This window comes from Coenobita brevimanus, chromosome 73, assembly GCF_032717465.1.
Source record: "Coenobita brevimanus isolate Jiangsu-jjx chromosome 73, ASM3271746v2, whole genome shotgun sequence".
Taxonomy (NCBI): domain Eukaryota; kingdom Metazoa; phylum Arthropoda; class Malacostraca; order Decapoda; family Coenobitidae; genus Coenobita; species Coenobita brevimanus.
The window spans coordinates 1,789,839-1,814,350 of record NC_137026.1 but is presented as its reverse complement, the minus strand read 5'-3'; the positions used below and the strand labels follow the sequence as shown (position 1 = coordinate 1,814,350).

Below are 24,512 nucleotides of genomic sequence, written 5' to 3'. Positions count from 1 at the left end.
CCACTCACACAACATAAGCCTTATCTATAAAACAGGGATGAGTCTTCTTGGTTACTATACTATTTTCATTTCAGTTTGGCCTAAAATTGCCATCTCACCATCTTGAAAGCTGAATTGTAACGATAAATTAAGCCCAGAATACTATGATGCTAGTCACAAAGAAATGTGAAAAGTATGTAAACCAGTAGCATAACTCTCTCTCTCTCTCTCTCTCTCTCTCTCTCTCTCTCATTGAGTGAAGATCAGCTACAATGAAAAAAAAGTTATTCGTGCACCGAATGCTAAACGCCCGCCAGAATATGCTATTGGCCAAGTTACAAGCTACTTACAAACTAAATGTGAAAAAAAACTCTACGGCATTAAAAAAAAAAAAAAAAAGTCCATATTAACTGAAAGAAAAGCACTGGGGGGTCGAATGCTAATAGGCCGCCAGAATATGCTGTTGGTCAAGTTACAAGCGCGGCCCCCCAGGAGGGGGACAGATGGTGGCGCCCCTCCCTGGGGGACGGGGGGCTTCACACCCCTGGGGTGGTCGGAGGCGACACAACCCCCGGAGTGGTCGGGGGGCCCCACTCCCCCGAGGAGACCCTTGGTGGTGGTGCCCCCCCGGGGGGGGTGCTGGAAGATTTTGGCTATATCTTGGTACCCTTAAGGTTTCATGTTGATTGCTCAAGCCGTTCAAGAGATATAATGGTGCTAAAGACGGGCGATAAAAACTAGCTGACCTTTGGCAGCCATTTTAGTGGCCTTGACCTTGATCCCGAGTATCCGTTTTCCAACTCGTCAAAGATTTTGGCCATATCTTGATACCCTGAAGGTTTCACGTTGATAGTTCAAGACGGTCATGTGATACGATGGTAACAGATAGGCTACACACACAATTGTAACAGATACACACACACACACACACACACACACACACACACACACACACACACACACACAATCGTCTGTCAAATATGCCTACACCTGTGGATCAAAAGTATTCTGATTTTCTTCCCTAAGCTCACCTAACAACCCTGGCCTAATTAAGATAACCTAACTAATCCAGGGTAATCAATCTAACCTCAATCAACTACGCAAACAAGGAGCTTAAGTGTCCGAAACTGCAATAATTACCCTCGAAGCTCACCTCCCTCAAAGCTCACCTCTCTTGAAGCTCACCTCCCTCAAAGCTCACCTCCCTCGAAGCTCACCTCCCTCGAAGCTCACCTCCCTCGAAGCTCACCTCCCTCGAAGCTCACCTTCCTCAAAGCTCACCTCCCTCAAAGCTCACCTCCCTTGAAACTCACCTTCCTCAAAGCTCACCTCCCTCAAAGCTCACCTCCCTCGAAGCTTACCTCCCTCAAAGCTCACCTCCTTCGCTGCCCTTGGTCGCCACTCTGTATACAACGGTGGTGTCTCCGGCAGTGGAAGCGGCCGTGATCCTCAGCAGGTGCCATGAAGATGAGATCAGGTCACACACGCCAAGGTCACTCGTGTCGCGGGTCACGTGAGGGTTTAGGGACGTCCACCCACCCTTGGAGACGTCCCTGCTCTGCTCAACCTGGCGAAGAAGTCAGACGTGAGAGACTGAACTGTGAGGATGCCCTAAGTGACATCATCATCATCATCATCATCATCATCATCGTATTGTTGGCCGAGATGATCCTGGTGTAGAAGTGAAACATACGAGACCCAACTTTGGGAACACTCAGTGACACCATAACCACCATCATTATCATCATCATCATCATCATCATCATCACCATCATCATCATCATCATAAAATTGGTTTAAATTAATCTGGTGTACAAATCAGACATATGAGACCGAACTGTGGCAACACCCGAAGTGACACCACAACCATCATCATCATCATCATCATCATCATCATCATATTTTTGGCTGAGATTGTCCTGGTGTAGAAGAGACTGAATCTGGGGAATACTACAAGTGACATCATAAACATTCTCGTATCAATTCTCAATCTCATATTATCACTGTTATCATGATTGTGTCAGCATCCTCTCGTATATTACAGTATGTCGGTATTAATATTGAGAGTGGTGGTCATGTGGAGTATATGGAGAATGAGAGATTGGCTAGGAGAATGTATGTATCTGAGCGAGGAGGAGAGCGAGAAGGGGAGGTGGATATCGAAGATGAAGGTATGGGATGGAGAGGTATATGGGTGAGATCGAGGATGAAGGGATGGGATGGAGAGGTATATAAATGAGGGTGATTTGAAGGGATGACAGCTTGATGGCGGAGGATAGCTCTGTCAAAATTAGTGTGAGGAGAGGGCAACGTTACCTTCCAGTGTGTAATGGGGCAGCCAACTTCCGGCCAGGTGTAGAGGCGTAGTGTGACGCAGGTAGCATTGACCTCCACCAGCTGGGCAGGGTCGGGGCGTCCAGGGGCTGTCACAGGACGACTAACAATTAGCATACCTCAATTGCCTGCCTCAATGACTCCCGTGTACAGACCATTCCAGGTTACAATTACACTAGGCTCGTATTCTCATCGGTTAAGCAAGCTCCCTAACACCTCTTCCTTAACGATTTAGTTTTGGATACGGTTGGTTTCTATTAGTTTGTATGTTGTTCATGCTTAGTATGTGGTATCTGAATGATTTAAAGTACACGCAAGAGGAAAGTAAGGAGCAATAAGCAAAATAAATTGCTTAGGAACAGGTGTTAGGGAGCTTCCTAAGTGGACGAGAATAAGGGCTTTAGACTCACCTTTCCACACCTGCCGAGCGTCAAACTAACTCCATCACCTGTAATTAAAATTCTTACCTGGAAGAGTTGTTGTTACAGGTGACGAAGTTAGAGTGAGGGAGTATGGTCAGATGTGGATGGGTGTAATTCGTGAGAGTGAAAGTATTTATAACTTGAAATACACTACAATGGACAATTATTATTCTAAACCTTCTCTTGTAATTGATCATACATTTAAAAGTTTCAATTAGTGTGTGTCTAATGGGGAATATTCAAGGTGTTTAGGGGCCGTCAGAGGAAGAGTAGGGCCTAGGAAAAGTTGCCTGCTTTCATAAACCTCGTGTACTTGATAGGCGTAAGTATAAACCTTCCCCCTCCATCACTAATCTCACATTCAGAGACTTCAATTCGTGAGCGAGTGTCCATGGCGTAATATATCCAATCTTTACAGGCAGACAAAAGTTTGCCTACAATTCCATTGCTTCTGCATCACACTCAGGACATGTCCGTCACTTTCCTTCCTGAGGCATCATATCAGAGCATCATACATGGCCAGAGAAATATATCAGACCTCTTCCAGCGTAGCAATATTAGCCAGCAGCAGAACGTGAGAAACACAAGATAGTAGCTGAAGTTATGTCCCCGAGAATTGTAGCAGTAGTAGTAGTAGTAGTTGTTGTTGTTGTTGTTGTTGTTGTTGTTATTGCTGTTATCCTGGTCTCAGTGGACTGTAGGAAACCAGCACGTCAACGGTCGCTCCCTATTGTCCTTTGTTGAATCTGTGTTGCGGCTTTAATGAAATTGCAGTCTATTTTAATAGTAGTGCTTGAAGTGAGTGTATTGTGATGGTGGTGGCATTATATTTTGGGTATACTGGAGCGTTAGTGAGCTTTGTCTTGGCATTGTGTCTGTACGAGGGATCTAAAAGAGAAGCTTCGGAAGGACTACGAAGAATGAGGTACTGTACTTACGGCTGCCCAGTGTGGTGGCCAGAAGGACGGGGCTGGGTGGACTGGTGCCCTGGCTGTTCCACGCGGTGAGGTAGAGGTGGTGAGGCGCTCCACACGGCAGACCTCGCACCACTGCACCTGTACCACCTCTATCAACACGCACCTCCATCCACTCACCCGCCCTTACCCGGTGGTGCACCGTGTACCCTGTTGGAGACACACTATGACTGCAATGTCTGTGTTTTGGGTTGTCTCTGTCTCTAAACACACACACACACACACACACACACACACACACACACACACACTGTAATAATATATAATACATAAAGCGGTAGTTACATGTGTCCTTCTCTTGCCATTACATGTGGCATTTTTTAGGTCCTTCTCTTGCCATTAAGTCGGGTACAACATGCAGGTAAACTGCCTAGTAAAGGTTCATTGCTGCCTATAAAAATGATTTTCCAGTTTTGCTCTACTTACAGAACCTGTTGCATTTTAATGCAGTATTATTATGGGGCATTATGGACATATAACGAAGACTCACTGTACACATGGTGCTGGAGAGGGGGGCCTTCATGTGGTAGCACTGATAGAACCGGGCGGCTCAGTTACCTGGTAATATAAACATCCCTCACCTACATCCCTGTCCCCTGAAAGGAGGATGGTGGACTGCAGGAGGATAGTTAAGGCTGCAGTCCACCGGGTTCACGTTGTGATAGTCCTGGGTCTGCAAGAACTTGACTACACGCAGGCTATCGATTTCTCCACAATATTCAGTATAAACTTTCGTTTCCTCTTCCTTTTGCCTACGGATGACTTTACACTCCCTCTTCTGTCTTTCCTTCAATCTTTCCTCCTCCTTCTGCCTATGGGTGACTACACTGAGTGACATGCCATATGGTATCCTGTACACCAGGAAACCATATACTACTTTAGGTGGTAACCATGTAACTGAATTATGGGGCCTGGTGGTTAAGTGGGTAATTAAGGCGCTCCAATCGGATTGAGCCTGTGTAGGTTTATATCCAAGGATGGTTGTGGTTTATTGGTCACGTAATGCTACTCAGGGATGAGTGAGGCTGGTCACTCTCATCTTTAATGTCAGGACCAACTCGCTTAGCCCCGGGCTCGTACTTGGGGCGGCATAGGATTGGATGATGGATGGATGGATGGTAATCATCTGTTACTGTACAGACGCTAAATTAAGGTCCGTCACTCAGATTGCTTATGCTGCTGCTGCTGTTGTTGTTGTTGTTCCTTCTTGTTATCTTCAGGCCCATTTATTCAGGCTTCTCAAACTGAAGGGTTTAGATACAGCCTTCACAACTTCACTGCTAGGACGCTCTCTGAAGCTGAATAAAATCGTCTTGAGGCAGCAAGGTGCCACTGAAAAAGACGTCATTGGACTGAAGGGGTTCATCCCTCAGCTCACCTTAGATGGGTGTTGCGCCTTCCCCACTTCTTATTTTGTACACAGGTAATTAACGTCTCTCACCTGTAATGGGTGCTTTACCATGCGTTAATACACACACACACACACACACACACACACACACACACACACACATACACACACACACACACACACACACACACACACACACACACAAATAACCTCCCAACTTCTGTATAATGGGTACTCCTCCATCGCCATTTACTACTATTACTACTATTACTATATAGTACTACTACTACTACTACTACACACACACACACACACACACACACACACACACACCGCTCGCTGGTGCAGTGGTAACGTTCTCGCTTGCCAACTGGTGGACGGGAGTTCGCGCCTCGCTCAGGTTGCGAAAAGTTTCACTGACGAAGTGGGTGGTTACTGTCCCCCTTGAGCAAGGAGACGGGTGTGTGCGTGTGTGAAGGTCACAGCCTTGCCCTTAGATCGGACTATATGAGCTCCCAGCTCCCTTCCGGGAGGGTAAAAGCTGACAATCACGACCATCAAGTGATCCTGACCGACCCGGTGAAAAAATTACACACACACACACACACACACAAAACCTCTCAGCTTACCTAGAATGGGTGCCCCTCCATCGCCAGTGGGTGTAATGGTAAGGCTGAGGGTGTGGTGAGTGGCGTGTGCTAGTGCCAGGGTGGGCGGTGGTGGTGGGGTGAGAGCAACAACTTGGTGGGTCACGCTGTCCTCCCCAACACTGTTTCGCACCCAGCATGTGTAGTTCTCAGTCTCCCTCACAGCTGCGGTATACACGATGCTGTTACTGATGCTACTATACGCTTTTCATTTTAACTTGGCCTAAAATTGCCATCTCTCTCTCTCTCTCTCTCTCTCTCTCTCTCTCTCTCTCTCTCTCTCTCTCTCTCTCTCTCTCGAACGCTGAGTTGTAACGATAGATTAACACTAGAATAAGATGTTAGTTACGAAGCAGTGTTATGGAATGAACGCGTTATACACGATGTTCTTACTGATATTGCTAAACTATTTTCACCTTAACTTGGCCAAAACTGGTAACTCTTCATCTTGAATGCTCAATTCTAATGACTGATTAATACTAGAATAAGATGCTAGTCACGAAGAAGTGCTATGGAAAGGACGCAGAGACAGGCATTATCCTATACTGCCACAGAGCTATGTAAAATAAACAGCAAAAGGACGATTATCTAGGTCCGTCCACACGAGCAGGCAATGCCTGACGAACACTGCATGCTGAGAGTATATCTCTCGCTTCTTTAGCAGTGTTACCAGATCGAGCAGTTTCTGGCGGCCACTGGTCACTACCGGGCACACTTGTTTTGTTGTCCACATAGCAAGCATTGCCTCAACAACTGGCAAGGGTGTGATAGATAGATTGCCAGTGGTTTCCCTGCTTATGACGTCATCTACGCTCGTGCCCGCCAGCCACCTTCTAAATATGTGAATTGGAATGTGATTTGGTAGCAATGTTTGTCCGTCGGGCACTGCCCGCTCGTGCGGACGGGGCCTTACTGTCCTCCTCTCTGCTACATAAATACTTCCAGTATGGCCATACTCTGCATAAATAACCTATAAAACGACACTAACCAGCCATATTTGCTTCGTCACCACTTGGATCAGTCAGTGGTTAAAGTGATGGGCAAGTGTATAATGCAGAATAATCCTCGACTGTGCCTGCATACAGTAGGTGAAGTGAACAAGAAGGATAACATGGAAATATGGTCAAGAACTGGTGACTTTAGACCACTGTGCAACGTGCTGTGATTGGTTCTTGAAATGGAGGTTGATTCTGGCAGTAAGTCAGTTGGCTGTTCCTTACTGTCACTCCGACTCGAGTCCAAGTGAAGGTGGGACGCAGTGACCCTTAAATGAAACGAATTACGGCAGCCTGTACTGGGGCACTTGTATCTGGAAAGGAGTGCAATTGGCCTGGCTATTTTTTCACCCACCTGTGAGATGAAGGTCCCCCCCTGGCAATGGCTGAGTCAGTTGGCTGCTCTGTACTGTCACGCCGGCTCGTGTCCAAGTGATGGTGGGGGGCGGCGACCCCAACCCCCGACACCCCAGGGTCACTCCAGATCCCGCACCAACCCTCCAGGTCCTGCCTCCACCCACAACCACGGGGGAGTACCTCGACTTGGGGGAGGGCAGGGCGGTCAGCTTGGGTGAGGCGTTGCCTTCACCCGCTGCTGTTGTGGCAGTCACCCACACCTGCAATGCCGACACTTGTCCGTCATATGAGACGTGTTTGTGCAAAGACAGACAAAATTTCAATATCTACTCCACAATTCGGGCATGTAATTATGTATGTATGGCCAGAGACTGCAGTTCACATACTATTCCACCGTATCCATTTCACACTACTGTAGAATCATGTACTATCTATGTGTGTAAGGCCGGGAAGAAAAGTTTGCTTATTCTTCCAGTGCGATTTTAAACTGCTTCAGGCCTGTCTGTCACTTTCCACCCTGACGAATTTGCGAATTATGTGTATGAGAATCAGTGGCGTACCGAGGGGGAGGGGCCATGTGGCCGTGCCCCCCCCCCTTTTTCATAGAGAGAGAGAGAGAGAGAGAGAGAGATACAGGTATATATATATATATATATATATATATATATATATATATAGTTATTAATTTATTACAGTACTAAAGCTGTTTGATCGAAATGTGAGCGTTTGACTTTTAGTAGTATAAGGTTATGGAGAGACTGAGTCATAACTTAGTGGCACAGAGTACTTAAAAACGACTTTAGAATATGCTACATTTATGTCGTATATCCACTCCATATGGCCTCCAAATGATCATAAAATTGGCCAAAATGAACAATTTTCTCAGGGGGGGGGGGCTTACAGCACTCCCCAGAACCCCCATGCTGTACGGGCTCGCTGCACTTGCCAAAGTCATGGGCTGCACAGTTATAAAGATATTTAAAAAAAAGCCCCCCCCCTACCTTTTCAACTTTCTGTGTACTCCACTGATGAGAATCGTCTATGGGCAGAGGAATATACGAAGCCACTTTCAGCACAGAAATATTTCTCAGTAGAGGAAAGTCAGAAGTATAGGTGCAATATTAGACGAACCTTTGTAGCGGCATCAAGTGTGGGCACAGAACCATACCAAGCTTCCATCAGCTTCGGAATATAACCCAGTAGTAAAAAAGAGAGAATTTAAAGAGGTAAAATGTTAGGCAAACTTTCACCCTATTATGTCACTGTGACAAATTTAAGGTCACTAAAAGTAGCAGTAGTTCAGTGAAAATAAGTAAGAAAGGGAAAAATAGAGTAGCTTTAGGGCTTCATAACATTATAGGTGAAGAAATTTTAAGTTTTGTTTCATAGTCCAGTTAGTGGTAGAAGTAAACTCGGCCACGATTCTCACCTGCTCACACATGTCCAATACTCCATTACTTTAACTTCACCTGCAACTATAATTCTACTCTGGAATGGACTACAGTGCCAGGTGATGGAGTTAAAGTGACGGTGTATGGGCAGGTGTGGTAGGGTGTAAGCAGCGGCTGAGAAATTCTAAGTTAATGTAAGTACGATTAGCCTACTGACAAGAGGGTACAGCATATAGGACGTCAGAATAATCCAATGACACAGCCTTCACGTGGTTAATATTTCAAGCTGTATACGAATGTGATGGCTACATTGTACTGTCACCTTAGAAAACAGCTTAATACATTAATACAGTTCACTACAGTCATGTCTCCTCAGCTACAGAGAAATTTGTCAAGCTGAAGTGATTAAATATTGCCTCTTTTTAACCTCTTCTGTACGAGAGGGCTTTTTCTAATACAAAATCATCTAGAAGTGGCAAGAACGTACAAAAAATAAACTCCTTGATACCCACTAGGGTCGTATTCTCCCACATATATACGACCCTTTGCCCGTTGTAACGCTGACATGAATTTACAGGATGAACTAGGCACACAGGGAAATTCTGCACCCACGTTTCCTTAACCATCTGGATAAAGGAAAATATATTAACCTACGATAATTTCCCTCTCGTACCCAAGATCCTTATCTATCTGTTTATCTATCTGTCTATCGATAGATCTATTTACTTATTTTTTGGTAGAGGAAACAAGAGGCATGAGAAGACTTAAGACCTGTCCTTCCTGCAAGTCTGAGTTATGAGCGGGAATTAGTCGTAGTAGTAGTAGTAGTAGTTGTTATGGTTGTTCCCTAGGCAGTCTGGGCGAACAGCCCCGAGTCCCTTAGGAAGGCCATGGCCGAGACCGGGCTTTCTCACAGAGCTCTCAAAGTGTGTATATTGTGTTGTTGGCATAGGTGACTGTGTGCAATGCAGTCTTCCATAATGTGCTTAATAGTATGGGATGCTGTGTTACATCCTGGACAGGCATCAGCGACAGGGTCATCCAGCCACTTTTGGTTGCTTAACCCCTTAACCGCGGGGCGTCACTTTCGTGAGGCTTGGGCCCAATGGATCATACCACGGGGCGTCACTTTTGTGATTTTGTGTTATTTTGAATTATCCCAGGCTTTCAAGTGGTGGCTTGTATCATCTATCAGTACTGCCAATGTCCAACACTAGTCAGCACTCCAAATCTCATCTGTACTCCCATCCATTGTTGACATTTAAGCGATTTTCCCCCCTTCCTGACTCCCCTCCCTACCTGCCCTCCATTACCCTGTCCTCTCACCTCCCACGCCGTGCTGCCCTAAGCAAATCTCCCCCGGATTTTTCCACAGATTTCATCCATTGAAATAAGCCCTATGCCCTATACTTATACAAAATAATATATACCAAAAAAAAAATAAGGTAAGTGATAGTGTTATACACCAGGAATTGGCTAATTATCACCTGACAACACCTCACGTTCATTCATTCGCTACATTACCACGGTAATTTCCCCTTTGAATTATGCCTTGTAATCTATGTCTGTAATAAAAATATATATCAGAAAGGAAAGGAGAAGCCTAAGTGACATTTACATTCACCTGGAACTACCTATTTCTTTATGTATTGCCGAGATTTTCTACCAATAATTTATTAGCATGTAAATTAGCAGCTGTCAGCCTCAGTGTCATTGTCAACCCTTGCCTTCTCAGATAAGCCGCAGCATTTAGTTCCTTGTCCTCCGCTGTGGTCAAAACATGTCGCACTCGCGCCCCTCCATTTCTGCCACTTCTGTGCCCATTGCAGAGCCCCGTGACCTCTACACCAAGAAAAAGTCGTGAGGGAAGCAGGAAAGGACTAAGTGACTCTGCAGTGGCACGTGAACTAACAGAATTGTCTATGGTGATGATGGATAATGATTTTGACCCTTCGGGTGAATCGTGTGATGAGCCGGGTGAGGAAATCGTGCCAGAAAGTGCTAGTACGAGTGCTTCAGTGTCGGAAGTTATCCCTAGCTCCAAGGGAAAGGAGCCGTTAGTGCAGTAAGGGAAGGAATTTGGGAAGGGAGTGAAAAGGCGGCGTGTTAGCCCCGGAACAATGGCCCCGCATGACCCAGCCCGCCATGAGTCCCGAGTTGATTCACCTCCCCATTCCCCAAGCCCCACTTCACTCATTTCTTCCTCTTCGTCTGCTGAATTATCTCCGGAGTCTTCATCGTCGGAGTCACCACCAGCATCAACAGTGAAGGCAGGCCGTAGAGGAAGTGGTAAATCCCGGACCAGTAAAAGTAGAGTTGGTACTACAGTAAGGGCTGCTAGTGCTGTACGGCAACTCAGGGTCAGTGCGAGTGACCTTGAATGGGGTAAATCTGCCTCACAGCCACCCACCACCCTCACCCATCCTACACCGCCACAACAGGGAATCCTGGAAGCCTTCGAATGGACGGAAAGGTCCGATTTTGTGCCAGAACATTTAGTTTTTCATGAGAGCTCCTCAGGAGTACAGCCTCCCTTCACTCTTGACGATAATGCTGAGTGTGTGGACTTCCTTTTGGCCTTCCTAGATGATGAAGTCATGCAGCACATATGTGATGAGACCAACAGGTATGAATCACAACGTGCTGCAAGTGGTTCAGGTGCAGCCATGATGCAACAGTGGTCCATACTGGGAGTGCAGGAGCTGTATGTGTTCTTTGCCCTCATGCTTCTCATGCCACACTCAAAGAAGCATGAGTTGGAAGAATACTGGTCCATGGACCCCTTACTACCCTCACCCACCTTCAATAAGTACATGGCCAGAGATCGCTTCCGGAACATCATGGGAAACCTGCACTTTGCCGACAATGATGTACCTTCCCAAACTGACCCACTCTGAAAGATCCGGGAGATTCTGAGCAGAATGAAGGATAAGTTTATGTCATTCTTCCACCCCTTTCAGAAGGTTGTCTTTGATGAATCCTTGGTTTTGTTCAGAGGACGTCTTCGGTTTGTACAGTACATTCCAAGCAAACGTCATTGCTTTGGAATCAAGTTCTTTGTACTGTGCGACTGTAAGATGGGGTACATCCTTGACTTTGTCATTTATTCAGCCAGCACTGTCAATCTGGATAAAACACACCCCCTTGGCTTCTCAGGCTGTGTAGTGAAAGTGCTCCTTGAAAAGTATTTTGATGGGAATCATGTGCTGTATACAGACAACTATTATACAGCACCAAAACTTGCCAAATACCTTTCAGAGCACGGCATTGGCTCCTGCGGCACTGTCTAAAGTAATCGTGCCCACTTCCCTAAATTCACAGAGGCAGGAACTTCACAGCGAGGAGACGTGCACCTACGCAAGTCTGAGAAGATGCTGGCAATACAGTGGCATGACAAGAGGGTTGTGCACATGCTCACCACCGTACATAAGGGGCAAATGACAGACAGTGGGAAGGTCGACCGTAGGACAGGCGAACCTGTGATGAAACGTGATGCTGTGTTAGACTACAGTATCAACATGCGGCTGGTGGACGAGTCTGACATGATGATTGGTGAGATCGACTGCCTCAGGAAGAATACTAGGTGGTACAGGAAAGGTTTTCTGCATCTCATAGATATGACGATGCTGAATGCCTTCATCCTGTACAAGATGAAGGTCAAGCCACCCAAGTCCTTCTCCCTGAGGTTGTTCGCCAGGACTTGTGTTCAGCAGCTGCTGGAAAGATATGGTAGGGTGACAGCAGCAACTCCAAGGCACCATCCAGTAACACTTCCCGACCGACTTGAGCAGAGGGCTTATATGGATCGGCACAGACTGGTGCTAATGCCTGCCACAGGTAAAAGGAAGGCTGCAATCCGCGGCTGTCAGGTGTGTGCACATACCACCCGACGCTGTATATAAAAAATTCTGTGAATTTTATGAAATAGGAGTCCAGAAGTACATCCCACAGCAGAAAGAAGCAGATAAGAAAATACAGAAATGGTTCAATACAGAATGTAAAAAATCAAAAGAAATAAGAGATTTGTTGTGGAATAGATACAGAAGACAAAATAGTGAAAGGGCGTATAATAATTACAAACAGGCAAGAAACGATTATACAAGAATAAGGAGGGAAGCCCAAAAACAGTTTGAGGAGGATATAATAAATAAAAGTAGTGATCAACCAAAGCTGTTTTACAGCTATATCAGAAGCAAAACCAAAGTAAAAGATATAATACAATCCATTACGGACGAGGGAATCACTTATACACAAGAGAAAGATATTTGTGAAGCACTAAATAAGAATTTCCAATTAGTTTTTACAGAAGAAAAAAATTTTGAGAGGGACTATGTGGAACATGCATGTCCACACATACTACCAGATATACAAATAGCAGAAAAAGTAATACAGGAGGAGTTAAGTAGATTAGACAGAGGAAAAGCAAGTGGTCCTGATGAAACTTCATGTTGGGTATTACGAGAATGTGCAATGGAGTTAAGTAAACCATTATTTTTAATTCTCAAGAAATCCATGAGTCAAGGTAAACTACCTGATATTTGGAAAAAAGCAAATATTGTCCCCTTATTCAAGAAAGGAAATAGACAAAATCCACTCAACTACTGACCAGTATCACTGACCAGTGTTGTAAGCAAGGTATTAGAAAAGCTTATAAGAAAAGCTTGGGTAAATCATCTAGAAGAATACAGTATGATAACAGAAAGACAGTTTGGTTTCAGAAAAGGAAAATCATGTGTTACTAATCTGTTGAGCTATTATGACAGAGTAACAAACACAATACAGGAAAGGGAAGGATGGGTGGACAGTATCTATTTAGATTTCAAGAAAGCTTTTGACACAGTACCACACCAAAGACTTTTATGGAAACTGTATCATCAAGGAGGAATTCGAGGCAAACTGTTTTGTTGGATGCAAGATTTTCTCATAAAAAGAAAAATGAGAACAGTACTAAGAGGAAACTACTCATCATGGAAAGAAGTGACTAGTGGAGTACCACAGGGTTCAGTGCTGGCACCAATCATGTTTTTAGTGTATATAAATGATATAAACAGTAACTCTGGAAATGAGAGCTATCTGAATATGTTTGCAGATGATGCAAAAATACAAAGGAGAATTACTAACACAGACTCTTGTAAAGAGCTACAAGAAGAATTAAATAAACTTCATGAATGGAGTAGTACATGGCAAATGGAATTCAATGTGGACAAGTGTCATGTAATCAAGTTTGGTAAAAGTGGAAAAAGACCTGATTGGGATTATAAGTTAGGAAATAAAACCCTATACACATCAGAAAGAGAGAAAGACCTAGGTGTGATTATCAATAACAGACTATCTCCGGCTGACCACATCAGCGAGAAGGTACGGAACATGTATACACTGCTTGCAAATATGAGAATAGCATTCAGATACATAAATGAAGACATGCTAAGGAGGATAATAACATCATTCATTAGACTAACCCTGGAATATGCATCAGTAGTCTGGAGTCCTCATCTCAAAAAGCACATAGACAAGATTGAAAAAGTTCAAAGGGCCGCTACAAGATGGATACCAAGCTTAAGGGACCTAAGCTACGAAGAAAGACTAAATAAACTGAATCTACCAACACTACAGGAGAGAAGGAAAAGAGGTGACATGATAATGCTATATAAGTGCATATCAGGGAAGGAGAAAATAGACATAAATCATTACTTAACATATGGAGAAGCATCAGCAAGAGGACACTGCAAAAAACTGCATAAGAAGAAAGGTGATAATGACGTAAGGAAATTCCGTTTCCCAAACAGAGCAATTGATCAATGGAATGCACTACCGAATGAAATAGTGTGTGCCAAAACAATTCACAAATTTAAGGATATGTACGATAAATATGGTTTAAGACAAGGGACAGTACGAGCTTGGCTCATTCCTGTAAAGATACAATTAGGTAAGAACACCATGAGCACAAACGCACCTCTTGGCAGTGCGCTGAGTGCCAGGTTCCCCTCTGTGTTACCTGCTTCTTTGATTACCACAGCCAGAAGCAGTTCTAAAAGTGCAAGTGGGAAAGGATAGTAATGTGTAAATAATGTGTAAATAGCAAGTGAAAGCAATGGATGTTCAGTACATATGATTGAACAGTGTATTATAGTTTTATCTTACTGAAAGTGACAGTGACTAACATAGTGTAAGTGAAATAGAAGGGTAAATATTGAAAATACAATAGAAAATGTAAATAGTAATGTAAGTAATTAGTAATATAAGCATATGAGTACAAATACTTTATGTTATAACAGTGAAAGTGAATCCGTGGCTCTCTACGTATTTTACTGAATGAAAAATTGAATGACTTCAGTGACAATAAACTACTACTACTGAAGGAAACTTATGGAGAAAAACTCCAGATATATATAAGTGTGATATAATAATAGAAATATAAAGTGTGAGGGGTTTTATGAATAATAAATGACAGAGTACCAAGAGCAAACTAGCGCAAGTGCGAAGGTCATACGCGCTCGTAATTTTCATTGCTTTCACAGTGTTTTTTTTTTTTTGGAGTATGGATCCCAAACTACTTGATAATCATAGAGTAGTGTTTATAGTGTTAGTATCTGGCTGTGGTAATCATATTACGGGTTGTCGGGAAGTGTAAAGTGGAGACTTCGTTACCCAACTTCAGAGGTCTCCACAAGTCCTACGGTAACTGACGAAGGCTCAACAAACATTCCAGGAGAAAGCTGAAGGTATGTGCCATAAGCATATTTAATTTTAATATTCTAGGACTAATAACTGATTTTGGGCAAATATTTTTTGAGAGTCTGTCGGAGCCCGAATAACCCCGCGGGACACTCAAAACATTGGTAAACATGCCCGCGGTGTAAGGGTTAAAAGGGCTGGATGGTGCCCAAATCTCAGCCTGGCCAGGTGGACCCTGTCCTCAAGAGGGAGATAGGATTCAGAAGGGTGGATGTCAGGAGGCCGTGCATGCAGCTGTGTGTTGTCTTTAAGTAACTGAATGGAGCGGCGAGTGATCTGAGTGTGGATATGCTTCTGTAAGCTGGTCTGAGGTGGGCGAGGGGGAAGAGATGACAGTATTTGTGTATGATATCGTGTGCTGGGTATTGTTTTGATGTTTCTTGGTGTGGGTGGCTGTGCTGCCATGTAATGTAGTGGATGTTGTGGGTTTGTGGAGGCTGCAGCAAGAAAATGGGTGCCTCTCATGTCTAGGTGATCCTTGACTATGAGGACTTTGGTTTCCTGATGTAGGTGGTCTGTGGGTGTAGTAGCTATGCAGCCTGGGATTATTTTTAGGGCCTTGTTCTGTATGGTCTGTAGAGTATTGTAGTGTGTTTTGGTGAGGTTAGGAGTCCAGGCAGGGCTTGCATAATTCTTCACTGATCGTATGTATTGTTTGCATACTGTGGTGGTGGTGGTTTCTTTGTTGTGTCCGAATGTTGTATGGACAAGTGACCTCAAGACACTGAGTCTTGGTGTTATTTTATTTTTAATGTTTGTGATGTGGTGTTTAAGTGACATTGATGTATTGTATGGTACACCATGGATTTTGTGTGTGTGTGTGTGTGTGTGTGTGTGTGTGTGTCTGTGTGTGTGTGTGTGTGTGTGGTAGGGGAGTGTTGTTTGTGGTGAGATTTGGGATGTGATTGTGTTCTGCTGTCCAGTTTGTGAGATGGGTCACTGTAGATTTGGCTGGGGCTATTTTGAGCCTGTTTGTGGTGAACCATTCGTGCAGTGTGCTGAGGTAAGGTTGGAGGATATTAGCAGCTGTGTTTGCATTTTGGTGCGTACATGTAAGTGTTATGTCATCTGCATAGGAAGCTATGTGAATTTGTGGTGTGTGGGGTATGGGTATGTCGTGCATGTATAGGTTAAAGAGTGTAGGGGACAAAACAGATCCTTCGGGGACGCCATTTGTGAAATTTCTGATGTTAGAAGACTGACCAGCAAATGTTACGTGTGCACATCTGCCTGCTAAGTAGTTTGCCAGCCATCATTTTGTGTTATTGTACATGTTTATGTTGAGTATTTTGTTTGTGAGGTTGTGGCGGGGGATGGCATCAAAAACTTCGCTGATATCTATAGTCGTTCTATTTTATAAAGGCAGTTTGGGTGGGGCGCTCTGGGACCTCACTCTGTTAGCTCTGTTGTCACATCGTCGCCACACACGTGCTCTCTCTCTCTCTCTCTCTCTCTCTCTCTCTCTCTCTCTCCCTCTCTCTCTCTCATAGTTATATTAACTACTACTAATTTTAATTTCTTTATTTTTTCTCATGTTTTCGACTTTTTTTCCACACCACCCCTGAGGTAAAAGTCTATAGGTGAGTTTTTTTTTTTTATATAGCTTCCATGGCGGGAGACTGACCGAGTATGACCCGCTCACGCAGGGCTGTCCCTCGTGTCACCACCTGACAACCTCGCAAAAGCAACCCTGACAAGTCTTATGAAATTTATATTATACTATAGATTTTTTATTGAATTACATCTATACAGAGTGTTTAAAATTCATTTATAAGTAGTTACTAGCTTAAAATAGGAGAGTGAGAGAGAGAGAGAGAGAGAGAGATGATCACAAATAATTACACGTGTATCGGCGGCGGTGTGGCAACAGAGCTAACAGTGTGAGGTCCCATATCGCCCAACCCAAACTGCCTTCATAAAATAGGACGACTTAGTGTGGCTAGGAGTGTTCTGTGTGGTGGCCTAGCTGAATTCATGCCATCGAAAACTCTCGGTGTAAGGTCTTGTAAGAAGGGTGTTTGTGGAGTGTAGTGGCCTAAAGGCATGTTGTGATTGGGCTAGGGGAATGTGAGGTGTGACTAGTTGTAGTACTAGTCGTTCAGTTACTTGAGAGGGGGTGCAGAGGAGTGTGATGGGTCGGTGTGAGCAAGGTAACATGGGGTCTTTGTTGGGTTTAGAGATAGTGATGATAATGCCATGCTTCCAGATGTTAGGTATTATGTTGTGTGAGTAGCTGTAGTTTGATATGTTGGTGAGTGCTTGTATGCCTTGTGGTCCAAGGTGTCTAAGGTGAATGTTGCTTATGTTGTCTGGTCCACAGGCAGATGAGTGCTTAAGGTTGCTAATGATGTGCTTTGTCTGGTTGTAAGTGAAAGGTGCATAGTCTGGGTCTGTTGGGAACTGCTTCTTACGTCGGATTATACGTCAGTCTTCGGGATGGGGGTTTAGATGGCTGACTTGTGAAAAGTGATTGATGAGAGTGTTAGTCGTAGGTGTCAGTGCATGCATTACCTGGACGCTGGATCCTTGGGTGAGGCCGCTTAGCTCCCTTCACGTCACTTCTGAGCCTCCTACGCCCACCACGTCCCTCACCGCTACCTGGAAACACTCCTGGATGACTCGTACTTCCAATGGTTAAGGAAGTGCCCTAACACCTCTTCCTTACCGATTTATTTCTGGATATGGCTGGGTAATGTGTGGTAGGTAGGGGCGCGCATCATCCACCCACTTAGTGTAGTGGTACCCTGTTTTTAGGGTAGCTCTACATTGAGTGGCAAGCCAAATGATTTCCAATAAACTACGAAATCATTTACAATGTTGGGTGGTAACCTTATAATCAACCAACATGTGTTCCCTAAGTGACAGGAAGTGGGTTGGGGGAGGGTTAGTGCCCCTCCCCGGAAAACAAATAACTAAAAATAAGAACAAGAAGCCTCGGACCAGGACTGACCAAAAGATGACGACTAAGAACAGTACAAAGGACATGATAAGGATGGAGACCTGGAATGTACTGTAAGTGGTGCAAATGATGAGGTGAAAGAGAGAGAGATTGTCCAGGTGCCTGAGGGTGCGAAAGTGGATGTATGTGGATTAACTGAAACTAAATGGTGAGGTGAGTGTGTGAGAATGGGAGTATGGATGGGGGATATGTACAGGAGTAGGTGAGAATGAGAGGGCAAAAGAAGGAGTGTGTATTGTTGTGAGCAACAGATGGAAGGAGAGTATAAAAGAGTATGGCTCAGTTGGCTCAAGGATTGTGTGGGTAAGATTGAAAGTTGGACTACAAATGTGGGCGATTGTGTGTGTGTATGCGCCAACGCAAGATCGTGCAAGCAGAGTGAGAGAAGAGTTCTGGACAAATGTGGAAGTGTGCATGGAAAAGTTTGAAAGGAATGAGAGAGTGTTTTTGATTGGTGATATGAATCGTATAGTAGAGAATGTGAAGGAGGATGGAGTAGTTGGTGAGAGGGATGTGCCTGATGAGATAGATGAGAATGGCAGTGCTTTAGTGGACATTTGTGCCAGGAAGGGGTTGGTGATAGCCAATACCCTCTTCAGGCACAAGATGTTCCACAGCTATACATGGCGAGTGATGACAAGGATGGGTGGTGAACTGAATGAAAGGAAGGCAATGATTGATTATGTGTGTGTGGATGAAAGGATGTGGAGATGTGTAATGGATGCAAGAGCATACAGAGACTGGGGAAGTGGACTTTCTGACCACCACCAAGTGGTGGTCAGAAACATGGTCCAAATAAAATGGAAAAATAGAAGACGGGAAGGACCGCAGGAAGGAGTAGATGTAAGGAGAGTGGAAAGGTTACAAGAGGATGAGAAAAAGGCAGAATATAACAGAGAAGTGGAGGAACGATTGGGTAAATATGAATTGGAGCAGATGGGGGACGTAGAAGGTGTGTGCAAGATATTCACAGAGGAAATATGTGCAGCATGTGAGGTGGTGTGTGGGGTGAAAAGAAGACGAAAAGGGGTGCTGGTGGAATGAAGAGGTAAGACAGGCTGTGGCACAAAAGAAGAAAGTATATAATGAATGGATGAGAAATAGGGGCGTGGAAGAAATTGAGAGACGGAAGAGAGAGTTATATGTAGAAAGGAAGAGACAGGTGAAAAGATTAGTAAGAGAGAGTAAGAAGAGAGTGGATGAGGAATCTGGAAGGAATTTGAGTGTTATGTGGAGGGACTGTAAGAAAATGTCCTAGAAAGAGGTAAAGAGAATCAGACAGGGTGGCAATGAAGTTAGTAGGGGGGTGAAAGATAAAAATGGTAAATTACTAGTTGAGAAGGGAGAAAAGGTGAGCAGATGGAGGGAACACTTTAATGAGTTGTTGAACATAGAGAATGAAAGTAATGCGAATATAAGTGGCTGGGGAATGGCTGGGAGAAGAAGGGAGGTAAGAGGACAGGAAGGAATCAGTAGGATGGAAGTTGTGGAAGCATTGAAGAAAGTCAAAACGGAGAAAGCCCCAAGAATTGATGGAGTGTGTGGTGAAATGCTGAAGCATGGGGGAGAGATAGTAGTAGAATGGATGTGGAAGATGTGCAGATTGGCCTGGGAGGAAGGTAAAGTCCCGGATGATTGGAAGTCAGGTATAATTATTCCCCTGTACAAAGGGAAAGGGGAAAAAGAAGTGTGTGGTAATCATAGGGGCATTTGTCTTCTTAGTGTAATAGGTAAAGTATACAATAGGATACGTATTGACAGAGTTACGAAAATAACAGAGGAATTTGTCGGAGAAGAACAGGGATGCTTTAGGAAGGGAAAAAGTTGTGTAGATCAGATATTCATTCTTAGATTTTTAGTGGAAAAGTGTCTAGAGAAGGGAAAGAAGTTGTATACGGCCTTCATGGATTTGGACAAAGCATATGATAGGGTGGATAGACAAGGATTGTGGAAAGTATTAAGATTATATGGAGTAGATGGGAAGTTGTTGAATGCTGTGAATAGTATGTATGAGGGTGCTAAGGCTGCAGTGCATGTGGATAGTGAACTGAATGATTTTTTCTATTTGAAGGTTGGGTTGAAACAGGGATCTGTCATGTCTCCATGGTTGTTCAATTTGTATATGGATGGGGTTATAAAAGAGATACAAGGTAGGGCAGTGGATGCTGGAGTGGCCCTAATGAGAGAGGGCAGTGTTTGGAAACTTCCTGTACTGTTATTTGCAGATGATACTATGTTGTTAAGTGAAGACGAAGGGGAGCTGCAAGGCTTGGTGGATGAGTTTGGAAGAGTGTGTAAGAAACGGAATCTAAAGGTGGATGTAGGGAAGAGTAAAGTAATGGTCTTCGGTAGAGGTGAAGTCTGTGAATGTACAGTGAGGTTGGATGATGAGGAAATGGAAAATGTAAGTACGTTTAAGTACTTGGGTAGTGTGATGAGTAAGGATGGAAGTTTGGAAGGGTACAACAAGGAAGAAAGGTTGCTTGTTCCTTGGAGGCAGTGATAAGAAATAGGGAAGTGAGCATGGAAGTGAAAAAGTTATTACATGACAGTATTGTGATACCGACTCTGACGAATGGAAGTGAAGCTTGGACGTTGTTGGAGGGACACAAGTCAAGAGCGATAGCAGTGTAAATGAGTTATTTGAGAGGAGCCTGTGGAGTCACATGGAGAGATAGACTGACATGAGGATGTGAAGGAGCGTTGTGGTGTGGATGTGGATGTGAGGAAGCATTCGGAGAAACACACTGAGGTGGTTTGGCCATGTGGAGAGGATGGAGAGTGAGAGACTGACGAGGAGAGTGTATGTGAGTGAGGTGGAGGGGGAGAGAGGGAGGGGAAGGCCGAGGATGAGATGGAATGATGGAGTGGAGAGGTATATGAGAAAGGGGTGTGTGAACTGGGAGCAAGGCAGTGAAATGGCAGGGGACAGAGTGACTTGGAGGCTATTTGTTTGTGGCCACCCTGTATAAGGGATTAAGGCGTCTGGCAATAGATAGACAGACCTTAATTATGCACAATATGGTGATATTAGAATAATTTAAGTAACACAGAAAAGGTCCGTAAGTAGTAATAAGTAAAATAAATCGCTTAGAATGAGATATAAGGAAGCTTGCATAACTGACGAAATGTGGACCCATACCTCACTTAGAGCCTCACTTAAGCCTCAGTACTACCTCACTTACTACCTCATTTACAACCTAACTAACAACCTCACTTAGTATCTCACTTACTACCTCACTTACAGCCTCACTTAAGCCTCATTACTACCTCACTTACTACCTCATTTACAACCTAACTAACAACCTCACTTAGTATCTCACTTACTACCTCACTTACAACCTAACAACCTCACTTAGTATCTCACTTACTACCTCATTTACAACCTAACTAACAACCTCACTTAGTATCTCACTTACTACCTCACTTACAACCTCACGTACAATATCACTCTGAACCTCACTTACAACCTCACTTACCACATCGCTTACGACCTCAGTTACCTCACTTACAACCTCACTTACCACCTCGCTTACAACCTAACTTACAACCTCACTTACAACCTCACTCACATCGCTTACTACCTCGCTTACAACCTCACTTAAAACCTCACTTACAACCTCACTTACTACCCCATCCTCTGCTCACAGTAACTTTGCCTCTCTCTCTCTCTCTCCCTCTCCAGTGCTGAGCTACAACTAAAGATTAACACTAGATATTGTGCTAGTCACGAAGAAGAGCTACGGAAAGGATGTAGAGCTGCATTTTATTATATTCTGCCCTATAGCTACGAAAATTGGCTATAAAAGGACGAAAATTTCAGCCAAGTTGAAGTAAACGAAGTATATAGCAACATAACAGAGAGAGACTGACAGACAAAAAACCGTATTCCGTACTTCAAACAGCATAACAGGAGGTAAATTCGATGCACCTTAGTTATGATGCAGGAAAAAGTCTCCTTGGTTACTGTTGCAATTGACTCTCCAATCTGACTACACCTGACCATCAACTGAACTGAAAGAGGTTAGGGATCTTTATCAGATTAAAAGTTCTATAGAATTTCGTTTTTTCTTGGATTTCAAGGAGAGACAAAAACTGGGGTGGTTTGAAGGAGTATATTATCAGAACTGTACTCTTTTCAATTTAACTTGGCCTAAAATCGACGCCTCTCCATTTTGCGCTATGCCACTTAACTCTTTTCCTGAGTTCCCTTATCTGTCTCGCTTCCATTGTGCTGCCTCCTCGCCTGGTCACTATACTCTTTTCAGTAAAACTTGGCTAAAAATTGACACCTCTCCACCTTTCGCTAAGCTACTTAACTATTTTCCTATCTATCTGTCTATCTTACTCCTTAATCCCGTAAGGGGTGGCCACAAACAAATCACCTCCATGTTGCCCTGACTCCCGCCATTTCCCTGCCCTCCCCACAGCTCACACATCCCTCTCTTATATACCTCTCCACTCCATCTGTTTTCCTGAGTTCCTTTATCTGTTTCGTCTACCTGGTGCTGCCTCCTCACCTGGTCATTCTTGGCGGAGTAGAGGGTGTAGTGGAGGACGACACCTGTGGAGGGTCGAGGGGGAGACCAGGTAACCAGCACCGTCGTTGGCCCCGTCACCACCGCCCGTATGGCTTCAGGAGGACCAGGTACTGAAGCAAAGATAGTACTCTCTGATGGGCAATATAAAGCACATCTATAAATAAAAATGAAAACTAAAAGGAAAAAATTCCAATGGGCCAGGCATGAAGACAAAGAAATTACTCTCTCTGATTGGTAATATGAAACACATCTATAAATAAAATGGAAATGAAAAGACACAAGAAAAAATGTTCGGATGGTCATGCATGTGGCGTCAGGATTCCGAGGGCTTGAATGGTGAGTGAGTGAGTCGCCCATATCACCGGACACTGAAGAAAAGCAAAGACATGATGAATGATGAATGAATGGTAGTCAATAACCCATTACAAATTCTTTCTCATAAAAAATATCGATAAAATATATGCAGGTGGTCATTATTGCAAGGTAGAGTCAGGATTCCAGGGGCTTGAATGGTGAGTGAATGAGTGTGCGGCCCATTTCACTGGATGTGCTGTTGATTAGCTCCTTCTCTAGCTCGTTATCTTTTTCTGCCTTTGCTTTCTGAACCCCGATTTACCCCATCCTTATGTGGGAAAAAGAGGTTGGGATGATGATGGTGATGATGATGATGATGACTGACTGACTGACCGAATGAATGAATGAATGAATGAATGAATGAAGGTGAGCAATACTACTGTAAACAAAGAAGCCATGTTTTAATACTCCTCACGGGCAACTGATCAACAGCGCCTAAAAACGGTGAATCAAGTCAGAGAAATATAAATCCAAGGCGGATAATTACTGATGTCATTTATGCACTGGCCATCAATTGTCACTACTCATGAAGAACACCTATATTCTCTCCACTTTATCTTGGTCTAGAATTGGTCAGATATCCTTACTCAATGCTGAGAGAGAGAGAGAGAGAGAGAAGGATGCGGAGCGACGTATTGTGTTATTTAGCAAGGAGGACTGCCAACGGACGAACAATGTCGCCAGGTTAAGGTGAACAGACTGTAGCTCTGATTCGCCTTTCCTTCCTGAGTGTGGCTGGATATCATAGCAAACTGGCTGAGAATATACAAGTGGGAATCTAAGACATGGATCGGTATGCTCGTCGATTAAGGAAGTTCTCTAATAACTTTTCCTAAGCGATTTAGTTTGCTTATTACACCTTACTGTTCTTTTCTGTGTTATATAAATCCATCAAACATCGCCATATTCTGCATAAATAACGAAAAAGAAGGAGACGAAGAAAACAGCCTCTCACCTGATAATCCCTTGGTTGGTCGAGTGTTCAGAATTTCGTATCGTTCTTGTGTGATTTTTTTTGAGTTGGATTCAGTCCGCTGCCGTAATTCATTTTCAAAACGACCAGCGAAATGAAAAACCGTGTCAAATTTTATCTTTCTCACTCAAAAATCCATGGAAAAAAAACTGAGTCTATGTTTTTGCATTTTCACACCAGCACAGTCGGAAAAAACGGCCACTACACTTGTGCCAAAATACTTTCAAAAATTCGAGTCCCATGAAAAATGCGTGTAGGTTTAATGAAGCCCACATATACACTAGGAAAAAATATATGTGTATAAATCACCAGTTCCCCCCAGTTCAAACCGGGAGATTCAAAATTCGGGGAGATGCAGCTGTTACCGGTACGGGGAGAAAGAGAGAGGCGGGAGCAAAGGGGCGCACGTCCTTCCTCCACCGCTGGTCAGCCGCGCCACTGTTGCTTCCCGCCGCGCCCTACCCGACCCGCCGTCTGCCTCTCCTCCACGGCACAGCATC

General features: G+C 44.1%; 1 pseudogene; it reads right to left on the bottom strand.

Moving 5' to 3' along the window:
- LOC145407412 (uncharacterized) overlaps nt 1–24,512 on the bottom strand; it is a 46,724-nt pseudogene that overhangs the window by 21,853 nt on the left and 359 nt on the right.